The 14,847-nt window shown below is 45.3% G+C and overlaps 1 long non-coding RNA gene across 1 annotated transcript in view; it reads left to right on the top strand.

The window, feature by feature from the left end:
* Window positions 1-12,973, top strand: part of LOC134739821 (uncharacterized) — a 66,743-nt gene extending 53,770 nt beyond the window's left edge. The window contains exon 3 of the long non-coding RNA XR_010126854.1: window positions 9,527-12,973. This is a non-coding gene — a long non-coding RNA (uncharacterized LOC134739821). The remainder of the gene's footprint in view (window positions 1-9,526) is intronic.
* The last annotated feature ends 1,874 nt before the right edge of the window (window positions 12,974-14,847 follow it).

Genomic DNA, 14,847 nt, shown 5'->3' with positions numbered 1-14,847 from the left:
ATGAATGGCAGAAAACAGAGAAACAGTGAAGGGAAAAAAGTTAGAACCCCACAGTCAACTGTAACTGCTGCCTACTCTTCAGTATCTCAATCCACAACACCTTCTCTCCTCTTTATAGCTTTCCTGGCTCCCCAACCAGGCCTCCCTCCATGCACACACCTTGCCCGTCACATCCCTTTGTTCTGCCCCACTCCTTCTCCCACCCTTCCATGATAGCATGGATTTTTCTTTATCTCTTTTCTCTTAGAAAGCCTACAAAGAGAAGGGAAGGGGAATGGAGCCCACTGGTCATGGGTAACTCTGCTGCGTAAATGTGGTTCCCTTACATCACGGAGCCTGGGTCACGGCAATGGAAGGTCCTCCTTAACGCCAAAGGAAGAGAGGAGCTGAGTGGCATCAGAGGTTGCACATCTGATGTGAGCCTGGAAGTGAAGGGTAGAGCCTACTCACAAGAGCATTTAGGAAAGTTAAAATTAAAAGAAAAAAAAAGCCATAGAGAGAAAGTGTATTATTGTAGAGTCTACTGTGACTACCCAATGAGGTAAGGGGTGTGAATGGCATTTCTGTAACATAAACCAGGGCTTCTCAAACTGCAGTGTGCACAGGAATCACTTGGGATTCTTGTTTCAATTTGCATTCTGTTTTGGTGGGTCTGGGGAAGGGCCTGAGATGTTGCATTTTCTAATAAGTTCCAAGGGGATGCTGATGTTTCTGGTTGGGAAACCCACTTTGGGTAGCAAGGGTTCAGTGGAGAAAGCACCAAGAAAGCTTCTGCTCATGTTCTATCTCATCTTTTAGAAGATGTGAATGGGTCACCCTGACAATAATGGAAGGACTCTGAACATCCCAGGGTTCAAAGGGGTCCTCTGGTTCCACATTCCCTCCTTTCACCTTCCACCCTCTGCCTGGACTCTCCCAGGCACAGGGCAGCCTCCTCCAGGAAGCCCAAACTGAAGGGGGTTGGAAATCCAAAGAGCTCAATTTCAAACCTCTTACTTGCTCCCCAGAGCTGCATCAGCTCCCACAGCATAAATGGGGGTGGTTTCCCTCCAGAGAACGCTTAAGCCACATCAAATTAAATTTCACTGGCTATTGTGCCTTCTAAACAAGGGATGCAAGAAAGTGTCTGCAGGTGTTTCTGCCTCTTTCTTCCCACCCCACACCCCAGCACATAAACACTAGACATTGAGCACCTGAGGAAACTGTGGGTTCTTTCTTTATTTATTCCCAAGTCTTTTGACATAGATGTTTGGTAAATGTTTGTTGAACTGGTTGACAAAAAGTTTGACTTTTTTTTGGCTACTTCGACAAATCAAATTAGATTCTTTTAAGGCAGCCAAATTTCTTTTGCATGATGGCACAGGTTTTGAGAGCTTGAGTGGATTTACTTAAGGTAACTGGCAGGGAGGCAGGAAGAAGAAAAATACCAAAACTGGTTCGTGTAGCAAACTGTAATACTAATTGCTCACAGTATGAGGAGAAGAGAATTGGCTTATCCTACATGATACACACACACACACACACACACACACACACACACAGAGTTTCATAATGGTAGGTATCTTAGATCTTGACTAGACCTGAGATGACAAACACCTGGCATGAAGAAAGACCCATCTCTCTCCATTCCCATGCCCATGGCAGACATTACTAATCAATCACAGCACTTTCCCAGCTAAATATGGATATAATCTCAAAATCCTCAGTTTTGAATCCAACATTGGTTGTTTCTTCACCTGCCCACTGCTGAACTCCTATGTTTCTGAGCATAATTTGTCGGAGTATGTTCTTGCCAGGTTATCACCTGCTTGTAGTTCTCTTGTAAAACTACATACCTGTGTTTTCTTTGCTGCCCATAAATCATAGCTCAGCTAGAATTGAATTATGTTAAGGGAAAAAGAGGCAGCACACACAAGTGTGAGATGAACAGTACACTCCATTTTACAGGGTATTATGAGAGTAGGGATTGCAACTTACACATTCATTCATTTATTGACCAGATTTTTATAAGAAACAGGCACTGGTTTTGCCTGTGTTTAATTCTACATGATAAGCTCCCCTAATATGTGTGTTTGTGCTTGTATGAATAATGGAGATGGATGGATGGGTGGGAAAATATTTGATTGATCACCTCTTATCGGGTGATGTCTAATAATCCTGAGCCAGGACAGCCCTCCCCTTTTGCCTCTTTCTCTGCCACAAGCATGTCATTTTCTGTCCCCCTTTTTCCCCATATTTATACTGAGCACACTCTACATGCAGCTTTACCTGCATGCAGTCATCAAGAGGAAAACACATTCACTTTGTCTAGAGGTTTTTCTAGGAGTGCCTTAATCTGTTCCTTCTAGGCTCCCACCCAATCAATCACAATGATTATCTCTGTCAATGGAACTCATCTTTATGGAGAGTGTTATTGTGGCCAGTAAGGTTCTGTCATCTATTTAAGTAAAATTCTGTCTTAAACCTTTTACATAAACTGCCTTGTTTAATCCCAAGCACAGGGAGGCCAAGAAGTTTTTCTGAGTCCATTTTGCAGTTGAAGAAATAGAGGCTCAGTTCACCACGTGATTTCTTGAAATCACACAATTAATAAGTTACAGAGCCAAGATGTAAGTCCAGTCCCCTTTGACTCCCAAGTCTGTGCTCTTGCAAAGAGGACTGTGGTTGGTTGGAGCCTCAGAAATGAGTTATTGGTAAGGTTGTACCAAGAAATCAGACATTTCTGCAGTTTGTAATCGTCTGCTTGCAGAAAAACTCATTTTCTCCAAAGATAGTGAGAAAGATGGTCATATGGCTCTTCCTGATGATGCCAGGAATGCAAGGCTCCTTGGCCCTCACAATCCCCATTGTCCAACTCTCCCTTGGGTGTGGCTAAGCCTTCCGGAGGGGAAGGCCTAGGCCAGAGTTGACAGGGTATCCTGCCTCTTCCACAGAGGGGCAAGGGATTCCTTCCTTTCAGGCTTCACCCAATTAAGGATTTCTGAAGAGACAGCAGGAGCAGCATTCGCGTGACATCCTTCTCCTGGCCTGCCTGCTCCATCCCTGCCTCCAGCACCACAGGCAGCAACTGCAGTGCTCCAGTCCAGCTGCCCCTGTGGACAAGTCTGGGAATGACCCAGGCACTGCATGTTAGCTCCTGGCCCTGGAACGGTCCCCATTGCCTTGTCCGGGCCACAGCCACCCGGGCTCCCCTGCTGAATTTGCTGTGACTAGGAAAGCCCCACTTTGTGTAATGGTTTAATTATCATGTCAATGTGGATTCATTAGCATGGCAGCTGTCATTGCAAATGGGGGAGCCAGGGGGCTCCTAGAGCCCCTGGGGTCAGGCTAATTGATGTAGTGAACAGAATACTGTATTTACTCAACAATGGTTTGAGTTTCTCTTCTGACCTGGGAGAGGGAGTGCTTGCTGGAATCAATAGCAGCTGAGTTTTCATTAGCAGCCCTGGGACAACATCCCTGGGCTTAACCCCTCCAGACCCACCCAGTCTTGGGCATCCCATTAGAAGGAGAGGCTGTAACTTCTACCTCTGCCAGGGACAGATAAGATTTGGGGGACCCAAGTAGGGGAAAATATGTTCTTCACTCAATAGGAAGTGTATGACTAGGTTACAGTTCTCCTAATTTCCACAAGGGTCAAATTCTTTGGGTCACTCTTTCCACTGTGACCCTTCCAGCTAGTTCAAGGTATAGAACAACTTGGTGTTAATAAATATTTGTTGAATGAGTAATAACTCACTTTTTTATTGAACACTGTGCCAGACACTACTCTACATCACAACTGTATCAATTCATTTAATTCTCACAACTTTCTGAGAGGTATTGTTCTGGTTGTCTGTTGTGCACAACTAACCACTCTTACTGTCTGAAAGCAACAACTTATTGTTATTATGTCTCACTATTCCACAGGCTAGGAATTTGGATAAGGCTTATCTCTGCTCCATTATGTCTGAGGCCTCAGGATGACTTGAAGGACTGGAGGTTGGTATAGCTGGAGGCTGCCTGGGCCTCTCTCTCTCTCCCTAAACACACAGCTTTTTCAAATGGCTAGCTTGGACTTCCTCACTCATGCTGGCCTCAGGGTAGTTGTACCTCTTCTGTGACAATTCGGGACTCCATGAGACCAAGGTGAAGCTGACAATTCTTTTAAAGGCTAGCCCTGGAACCAGCACAATCACCAGCCAGTTCAGATTTAAGGAGAGTGGGAAAAGGTGACACCTCTTGAATGGAGAGGTATCAAAGAATTTGAGGCCATTTCTAATTCTCCATAAATACTGTGATCATTTCCAAATACAGACAAGGAAACCAAGGCCCAGGTAGAGAGTAACTAACTTGCCCAAGGTCACACAGCTAAGTGGTACCAGGATTTGGTCCCTGACAGTCTGGCTCTTGAGCCCTTAATTGCCACAGACCTACTGTATGACCTCGAGTAACTCACTCCTCTCCTTAGGCTTTGGCTCCTATAAAGTGAAGGGGTTGGGCCATATTCTCTCAAAAGTCCCTTTTAAATGTCCAGAGATTCCTCAGAAAAGTCAAATCAAGAGGAAGCCAGTTTGTAAGAACCGGAGTCAATGGTAAGGGGATGTCTGGGCCTTTGGAATAAATTCAGGGGCAGTGAATGCACTGCCAGGGCTACTCCCCAGCCTCTATCAGGCCTTTATTTACAACCTTGAAACGTCTCCAGAGTGGGACTCTACCCATGGACTTTTCCAGCATCTGATTAACAGAAGGAACCAGCACTAAAGGGAACCTTTCTGCAAAGGAGAAATTGTCTTGACAGCTTTAGGCTGCCAAAAATCCCACGCGGATCAGACCCCTGGGGAGTGAAGTTGTGGGAGCTGGTAGTTGTGTGGATGGGACTAGGACAAGAATTGGAACACAGTCTGGCTCACACAGCACAAAGTGTCTATGTGACCTCGGGCAAGTCATTTAACCTCCCTGAGGCCCAATTTCTTCACCCGCAAATTAAAGAATTTGACTAAACGTGGGAGGAAAAATGGGCTTCATCATTGGTGCCAACTTTAACTGATTGTAAGTGGCTTCCCAGAGGCCTGTGCACAGGGTCTGCAGACTGTGCTGAAACTATGCAATGTGAAAGGAAGCTCCCTGGAGATGGAGTTAGTGAGAGGCACCTGGGTTCAAATCCCAAATCCTCTACTCAGTAATTCTGTGATCTTTGAAACTCCATTTATGGCCTTTTCATCTGCAAAGTAAAAATCATAAGGCTTTTCTCCACAGAATTGATGGGCGACTTAAATGGGATGACATAGACAAGCCTGTCAACTCAGAGCCAGGCACGCAGTAAGGATCAACAATGTTCATTAAATCTGAAACCTACAGTCCATTGGGATACACAATGCCAGGTGGAAAGGCCTTTAGGTATGTAACTAATTTCTGCTGAAGGTAGCAGAGCCCATGTTTTAATAGTCTGTGCCATTTTAGAGAAACTTTAAGGTTGTAGTGAATGCTGTTGACATGATAGAATATGGAATATATAAAATAAATACACTTTTCTCATCTGAAAAAATGAGAATAATACCTGCCTACAAAAGATGCATAAAAGTGGACATTCAATGAGGTAAAATTTGTAAAACACCTAGCATATAGTGAGAACTTGGTCATCAAGGGCATCTGTGGCAGGGAGCTGCAACCACATCACCCTTCCCTCACCTCACATCAAAGAATATAAGCTGGAGAGAAAAAAAATCCATGAATAGAATCAACATAGGAAAAACCTTAAGTTCATCTTTTACTCCTCAGCAGAAATTGCATCTATGAGTAAGTTCTAAGAATATAAATGTGAGGCATTCTGACCATAAATCTGGCAAAGTCAGGCAAGGAAAACCGGAGTCTGATGATGTTGTGGCCTCATATTTGGATGGTGACCTCTCAAATTTAGACCATCAAATATGCAAATGGATGGGCATTCTTCATTGCACCACTACAACACTGATTATTATCCAGTATTACATAGTGAATGCTTACAATGTGCCAGGCACCGTGCAATGCCTGCACTCTGGATGTGCATTGATTTCTTTAATCCTCACAATAAACTGATGGGGCAAGTCCTACTATGATCACCATTTTACAGGAGGGCACAGAGATATTTGGAAATGTCCAACATCACACAGCTAGTAGGCGGTGGAATTGAGCCCGTCTGGCCCCAGAGCCTGTGTTCCCAACTACACTACATCTGAGTGACAGACTTTGTCATTTTGGCTTTTTTAGGGAAACAACATGGCGTAAGAAACCTACCACTCTTATAAGCCAGGAAGGCCTAGGGAGTGATGGAACCAGGCAGTCCCAGGTTCCAATCCCAGCCCCAGCCCTTCCAATCCTTGTGACACTAGGCAAGAGACTGACTAACCTTTGTCAGAATCACTCTCCTCGTCAGTAAGGTGAGGATCCCTACTAGGATAATGCCTGTCTTGTTCCGTTGCCATGAACGCTGAGTTAGACGATGTGCATAATAGGCTTAGAACCGTGCCTTGCACATGGTAGGTGGTTAATTATTGCTTATTTCCTCCTCTTTAAAACAGGATTTCATGGAATTTTCAGCCTCACTGAGACACTTACGATAGGTCTGGGAACTAAAGAAACCTCAGAACTCCAAATCAGTAGAGACATGTCTTCCACATGAACCTCTGTTAAATACTTTGTTATACGGATATACTTTTGTTATATGGATATAAATCCTTTCTTATTTGAATATATGTTATATGCAGTTTTTTGGTACATTTTTCAAAAATAAAAATATAATTTTTTGATCACAAAAAGCCCCTCTCTGCTTGGGGTTTAATGTTGACATGAAAAATAAAGCTATGATGATTCAAGAATTTAAAAATTAAGATTTGTACAAACAGACCAATAATGCCCACAGATTAAAACCTAGTATTTCTTTTCCTTGTATTTTGTAGGTTCATCACCTGCTCTCCCCAGATTGCTTTTTCTTTTCATTAGACAACACTTCCTGCAAATTGTTTCTAACTTTGAGTGATTTGCTGACTCTCACTGGATACACTGTCCCTTTCCCTCCACCTCTGACACCCATTTTGCATTGTAACCAATGCAGTCTCCCCCACCACCAGCCCCCTGCCTTCCACTGGGAATGATCTCTTTATCAATAATCCGACCCTGAAGCCCAATGGGTGACTTTTTAGTGCCCCCGACACCAATGCAGATGGGGGTTTTGGATCCCCAGTGTAATCCCAGCCTGAAATGTTACCAGGAGCCCCACGGCTCTTCAATTACCTCTCTTGGCCTGTCAAGACCACAGCATCTCAAATTTAGTTAGCTGGTCTTTGGGTATCAGCCAAGGCCTAGCCTCTGCTCCTAATGACAGCCAGCTGAGGGGACACTGAGAGGGGCTAAATTCAATTTGCAGCCCTTCTAATGAGATTAGGGGAGCAGGGTTTTTTATTTTCTCCAAAGTTTGCCATGGGCAGGATGAATGATGGCCCAGGGATGAGCTGTCAACGTCAACAAAGGCTCTGAGCTGGGAGAGGGGGATGGGAAGCAAGGATGGGCGAAAGAAGGAGAGATTTTCCAGACAGAGCCAAGGAGCCCTGAGTGAGTCGCCTAGCAGGTGACAATGTCTGGTTGGCAGAATATCACTCTGAGGACAGGATGCAAAGTCAAGAACGAATCTGCAAGAAAGGCAAGTGCCAATCATAAGCAATATTGCCAGTAGAATCTCTGTCTTTTTTTTTTTAATGCTTCTGAATTATTTTCCATCCCTTTTAACTGGCTTTTGAAAAGTCATTAAGCAAACTATATTTCTTAAAATAGGCTAACTCGCAAGAATTTCTCTAATAAAAGAGCAAGATTTCCACTGCTCTTTAGCCTGGAACAGCTCAGTCCAGCACATCTCTTGGCCAAGCAGGCCTGTGGATGTCCCACCAGGGTAGCTCCCATGAGCTGGAGACTGGACCAGCCAGGACCTCCAATGCATGCACTGTGTTGCAGGTGGTGGTGAGGAGCTCAAAAGTATTTCACTTGATGTGGAGTAACTTTGGGGTGAGGTGTGATGTGCAGACATTTTTCATGGGTGTTCTAGTTAGCACCTGCCTGTGTTTGGCACCATAACTGGGAGTAAATACTGACTCCTCCCTGAGTAGCTTCAGGTCAGATGCAGAGATAGAGGAAATTGAGTAGGATATTCTTCTGGGTCAATGTGAGTGAGATAGACGGACATCTCTTTAGGGAATCGAGAGAGGAAGAGGTCTCTGTGATTGGGAGACACCAAGAAAACTTCGTTTTTAGGAGGTGGCCTTGAGCTGTAACTTGGACTAGGGTGGTATCTAGGAAGGCCAAGAGAAGAGAGCCAGACATTTCCTTTGTGGCTAAAGACCTCAGTGCTTCCACTTATAAGCCCAGCCGTACCTTGGTCCAGGGTCATTCCTGGTGGGGACTACAATGGTCCTGGAAGCTAGGCCTGAATCTTGTCCTCTGAGTACTGATTTGTTCACTGCGCCTTCTTAGAGCTCCTCAGAGATGGTCCATATGCACAGCAAAGCTCCTGCCCAGCTTCTGGTCCCACACTTGCATCCTCCATTGGTGTGAAAATCCTGCACTAGAGCCAGGCTATGGTCCTGGCATCTCGAGTTGCCTAGATATCCAAGTTCCTCTCTGAATAGCAGGAGTTGGGACACACATACTTTGTCTCTTGTCCCCCCCAGACACTGCCTGAAGCCTTGTTCCTAATGGACTGATAACCAGAGATCATGACATTGCTGCTCTTCCACTATTTCCCTGTTACATGGGAATCCACCCAAACCAAGAATTTTACTCAGCCTTGGAGCAGGTCAGCTTAAGTTAAAACCCTTCTGGGCACCTAATATGCACTCATTAAATATTTATTGGCTGAATTGGGTCCATGGAGGAGGAAAAACTTGATTGGGGCTTGAGCGTGGGACTTTTAGACAAGTGGCTAGAAGTGCGAAGGCATTCTCCCTAAAGGTGAAAGCTCAGAGTCAGTGTCTTGTTGTTTATTGTTCAGAAGACAACAGTTTCTCTCCTTTCACTCTTGATGGCCAAGTTTAGACCCCCGTTGCCCAACAGTCTCCAGGACAGCTCATCAGGGCCCTTGGTAGCCCAGGAGGCCCTTGGTCACTCAGGAGGCCCTAGTGATAGACCCCCTAGTCTGCCTGCTCACGGGAAGATACTGCTGATGTCCATAGATCAAGAGGGTTATTCTGCTCACACCACAGTCTGACCTTGGCCATCAGCCAGATTAAGTATAGGGGCATGTCATAGCTGGAACTCTCAGAGTATATTCTCCACACAAAACACAAAACCACTTCACGGCCTGTGAAGGATCCTGTCTAATTTCTGGGCCTGGACTAAACTGAGTTATCAATCCTATCCCCACAGGTCCCTACAGGCCCAATGCTGTAGAAAGAGACAGTGCCAGTCAGGGCCGATTTGCTGGTGTGGCTACTTTTATGTTGTGAATAATTCCTGTATTCTTTTTTCTTATTCCACCGACTTTGATTAAAATTCCTTGTGAAAAGATATACTGTTCCAGGGGATTTTTGTGCCATGAAGAGATGAAGACACCGGAAATTCAAGCCAAAGGCCTGGGGCTTCCTTGGCTCTTCACTCCACCTCGAAGGGCATCTGTTTAGGTCCCAATAAGGAAGGCCTGTCCCTGGAAGATAATGTCTCACAGCACTTTGTATGAATGCAAGAGGCAGCATCTATGGTGGGAAAACACACAGGATCATCCAGTCTCACCAGTTGATTCTGCCTTAATAAACCCCAGCCTATGTCCCTTGTTCACACTTTAGGCAACTTCTGAAGTGGAGAAATGATCTGGGGGAAGTTGAAAAAGATGAGAATGGCAAGGATACAAAATGACCAGTGATCACTACATGATGTTTATTAATGGAAGACCAGTTCCTCAGGAATCAGTTATAAAGCACATCTTTTTTATCATGAGGGATTTTCATGTCTACTTTCTTGTATGAGTTTACACAAGTCTGTGAAGAAGGTGACTCTCTTAGCTTTGCTGTAGCATAGAACTGTGCTATAACAAAATACCAGAAACTGACAGCTTATAAACAGCAGACATTTATTTTTCATGGTTCTGAAGGCTGGGAGGTTCAAGATCAAGGCACTAGCAGATTTGGTGTCTGGTGAAGACCCACTTCTGGTTCAAATAAGGCATCTTCTTGCTGTGCCTTCACATGGCAGAAGAGACAAGGCAGCTCTCTGGGGCTTCTTTTTATAAAGCCACTAGTCCCATTTATGAGGGCTCCACCCTCATGACCTCATCACCTCCCAAAGGCCCCACCTCCTAATATCATCACACTGGTGATTAGGTATCACCCTATGAATTTCAGGGGCATACAACATTCAAATCACAACAGTATCCTTATTCTCATCTTAAAGATGAGGAAGCAGAGGCACTGTAAACTTAAATGAGTCACCCAAGTTCAGGCGTGGTGAGCCTAGGATGCAAGGCCAAGTCTATCTGACACCAGATACACGGCTGTATGGACTCCACCACATTTCATCTTAGTACATAACCTATGTGCATAGGATCGACTGAACCCCTCTTGCTTCTCCTCTGTCTTCACTCCTATGCAGATCTCCAGACCCTTCTACCCATCCTAAAATGGTGGAACTCATGACCCATCAGGAAAGGATCCTCAGGGAGTGGCTCCTTGTGGGTCAGCTTCAAAGTGTCAGGGAAAGAACCTCACTCCTGTTCAGCAGCCCCCTAAATATGTGGAATGTGGTGCAAAGAGCCCCAGGCTGGTGATGCTGTTTGGCTGTGTCTCCACCCAAATCTCATCTTGAATTGTAGCTCCCATGATTCTCACATGTCGTGGGAGAGACCTGGTGGGAGATATTTCAATCATGGGGGCGATTTCCCCCATATTTGTCTCATGGTAGTGAATAAGTCTCATGATATCTGATGGTTTTATAAGCGGAAACCCCTTTCACTTGGTTCTCATTCTCTCTTTGCCTGCTGCCAAGTAAGAAGTGCCTTTTGCCTTCAGCCATGATTGTGAGTCCTCCCCAACCACGTGGAACTGTGAGTCCATTAAACCCCTCTCCTTTATAAATTACCCAGTCTCGGTATGCCTTTATCAGCAGCATGAAAACGGACTAATACAGCTGGCCTCCACAGCCCCGCTGTTGCCAGCTCCCCCTGTGATCTTGGGCAAGTGACTTTCTCCTTCTACACCCAATTCCTTCTTGGCTCCTTGCCAGTTCCAGTGCTCACAGATTCTAATTCTCCCACTGTCCAAATCTTGTGAATGGACACTCGAATACATTTCTTGTTACCTACAAATTACAGTTTGCTTTCATTCTCCTCTTCAATCCCAGTCTTCCCTATTTGCTGCACAGAGTTCAGCAATGCACTGTTTCCAATGCAGAAACTCACGCCAGTGCACTGGGGCTGCTAAAAACACCCCGAGGGCCCACCCCTCCCAGGGCGATGCCAGACCAGAGGATGGAGCCCTGGGTCTCTTCACTTTGCGCCACATTATCACAGAAAGGTGGATTAGAAGTTATCTCCGCTCTGCTTTCTCTCAGAGCTCCTTGGCAACACAGCCACCTCGATATAAATATACACCAGCAACGTGCGCAACCTCATACTCCACGGCGAGGCCTCCAGAGGCCCCAGGGCAGATACCGCCGGGGAGCAAGGACATCAGGAGATCCCCAGGACACAAAGGAGTGCCAGCCTCAACGCTTCAAGGTCAAATATGGCACCCATCAAATAAAACACCTGTGATCCTGATAATTCTCTGGCACCCTATTCCAAAAGCTGGAGGTCTTTAATCTCTCTGAATAGCCAAATATTTCACAGTTGATGCTTCTTTTGCATTCTTTATAATTAAACAAGGCGCCAAATTTTTAATACCTTTCTTGTCTTTGTCTTTCTCTCCCTGGTGTTGCTAATGTAACACATTCAGGTCAAATCTCTGTTGGTTTTGGTCACTGGCTGTTTCAAGACCTAAAAGGAAAGAGTGAGATCTTTCAAAGAATGGAGATTAAAATCAAACACAATGAAGGAGCTACTTTTGAATGTAATAATGTGGAACACTTTAAAGTTGAATTAATTAAAGAAAACATAAACCAATCCATTCCTGGCTCCATGTTAACTCCAGCTGTCTAAAAGACCTTGAGATATTCAAGAGACCAGTGTAAATAAGTTATTTTGGTTAACACAAGCTCAGGGGCCTGCCACTTTCCTCTCGCTGGTGCTGTCTTTGGTAGAGCCATAGATAGAACCAGCCACAAACTTGATTCAGGCATAAGCAGGAGACACACATATCAGTATAAAGGAGGCTCCAAAAAAGGCCCTCTTGCTTGGAGACACAGGAACCAGACTCCCCAAATGTCTCTCACTTATACAGCAATCCTCCTCAGACTTAGGAGGCTCTGTCAGACATTTTCAAAAACTACAGGGAACCTGGAAAGAAAATACAATAAAGAGATCAGAGACCTAAAGTGCCAGACCAAAGAGAAGAACCAGAAAAAACAAGACATGTTCATTGTAAATATTTTGAAACTGTATTCTTATCTCAGTTCAGTGCTGTGTACTGTCTTTTCTCTGATAATTGTAAATATTTAATGTGTTATAGCTCCATCTCCTTACTGATATGGGAAACATGAATAAATCCACATGGACAGGATGTGTGTTTTCCACTTGCAGACTGCCTGAGAGAGTGAGCATCAGGAGGGGCTGCTGTGGACAGTTGCACAGGCTGTGGCCTGTACCAGAGTGCCTGGTGGAGGGGCCTGGAAAAGACACCCCAGCCACCTGGCTCAGAGAGGGACAGAAGAAGGAGTCACTGTTCATTCTGAGCAAAAAGCCCTTTTGTATATTTAGTTAGAGCTATGGGCTATGTGTGTGTGCATTTTAGAGATTTACATTTTACTAGTGTGAGGGGAACTGAGCAGAGCTCACAGAAAAAGTGTTCCTGTTTATTGAAATAAAAATTCCACAATTTTTTTCAGTCTCAGTATGATTTTCTCTGAAACTAAAGTACAAAAATGTTTATGCAGTTTCACCTTTTCAATTCCCTCAGCAGACGAGGTCCTCTCTTGGGACCTGATTTTCCTTGCAAACTGACCAAAGGAAGCTTCCAGAAGCAACTATCCACTACAAGAGGAAGGAAGGTGTGGCCATGAGGGAAGACGGAGGCTCCAGAGGTCCTGGCTCTGCAGAGACCGCGGTGCTGCCTCCCAGCCTGCCTGACACCTGACTTGGTTTGCACCGGCGGGTGCCCAGGCCTCCGCGGAGTCTTCGGTTCTCCAGCTTTCCCATGCCGCCATTCTTGATCAGTTTTCATCTCACCTCTGTGGTTTCCTACCTCCTGTAGATGCTTCAGCTCCGCCAGTGCAGCCAACGCTGCCTGCTTCCTCCGGTGACAGCAGCAAAGCAGGCAGCAGTGGTCTTGGAGGCTCTGGCTGGACCCACTGTCATGCATTGTCTTCCACGGTTACTCAGGCACCTTTCCTTTACCTGGAAAATATCTCTGAGCTCAAACATTCAACTCACATCTTGGAGCCATAACAAATAAAGGAAGACGGCTTTGGTAACTCAGTAAAGCTTGGGGCTGCAGTCCTGATGAGGAGGGCAAGTTCCGAGTCCAGATGGCTTGAATTCCAACGCAGCTCTGCAGCTTACACACAATGGGCCCTTGAGCATGGGATCTGCTGGCCTCAGTTTCCTTATTTTTAAAGAGAGGGTAGTAACAATAGTTCAAGCCTCATAGGGTTGTCCTGAGAATTAAGGATTAACACTTGTGAAGTTGCTTAGAGTAGTACTTAAAAGATTAAGTGGTCGATTAGCTTAGCTATTATTCGGTTAACTATTATTATGATTATTATTTCCAAATGGCTTGAGAGTCAATGGGTGGTAGAGCCCCAGAAACTTTTATTGCTTTCCAAATGGCCTTCCAAATCTGATGCTCAGTTGCCATGTTAGGGAACTCCTAAGGCACAGTAGGCACGGTAGGCCCACACAACACACACATAAAAGTACCAAGCACACACAGGTATACACACACGTACACACGAACTGATCCATGCCGCCATATGCATACACATGTACATACATGCATAACTTCAGGAACAGTCTGGGGCAGAATCTCCAATCAAGGTTCCTTGGGAGATGACAGACTTTACTTGGCTTAGCTATCATCCAACTGATGCCTGGCCTAGATACCAAGATGCCACGGCACAAACTGTGAGATGTGCCAGTGCCAGGTCTCTACTGGGTCTGCAGAAGGCCAGCTCACAGAGGGGCCCTATGGATGAATGGTATTTTCTTCAGAGTCCTAGCTTAGGATGCTGTGAAGACCGCTGAGAATGCCAGCCTTTCCCCTCTCTCCCTCCCCCAGAAGAAGTTTCAGGGGATTCTACAGGCTAACATTAAAGTTCTCAGGCTGGAGGGTCCCAGCTGCTGCTATTATATCAACACATGGGGGCAGGTAGTGATGGAGTCACTGATGGCTGCTCCTCCAGAGAGACTACGTAGCAATGCCAAAGTTCCCTGGCCTGGTACAGAATGACTGCCCAGTAAAGAGTTGCTGAACAAATGACCAAAAAATAACAATAAATCTCAGCTCAGCAACTTATTGGCTAATACCCCGGGTAAGTCCATACCCTTTCTTTACCTTAACTCTCTCCTGCATAAAATGGAGATAATCATAACTACCCACAGGTGTGCGTGGGGACTAGATGTTAAACCAAACCAGAGACTCGATGCACAATGGTGGCTTTCCTCTCAAGTGGCAGGGACCCCAGGGAAGTGCAAGCAAGGGACTTTCTCTTTAGGATGAGCATCTGTGGACTTTGCACTTTGCCATGGAGCCGGGAAGA

This window comes from Pongo pygmaeus, chromosome 6 (genome assembly GCF_028885625.2).
Source record: "Pongo pygmaeus isolate AG05252 chromosome 6, NHGRI_mPonPyg2-v2.0_pri, whole genome shotgun sequence".
Taxonomy (NCBI): Eukaryota; Metazoa; Chordata; class Mammalia; order Primates; family Hominidae; genus Pongo; species Pongo pygmaeus.
Note: the sequence above shows the minus strand (reverse complement) of the source record. Positions and strands in the feature narration are given on the sequence as shown.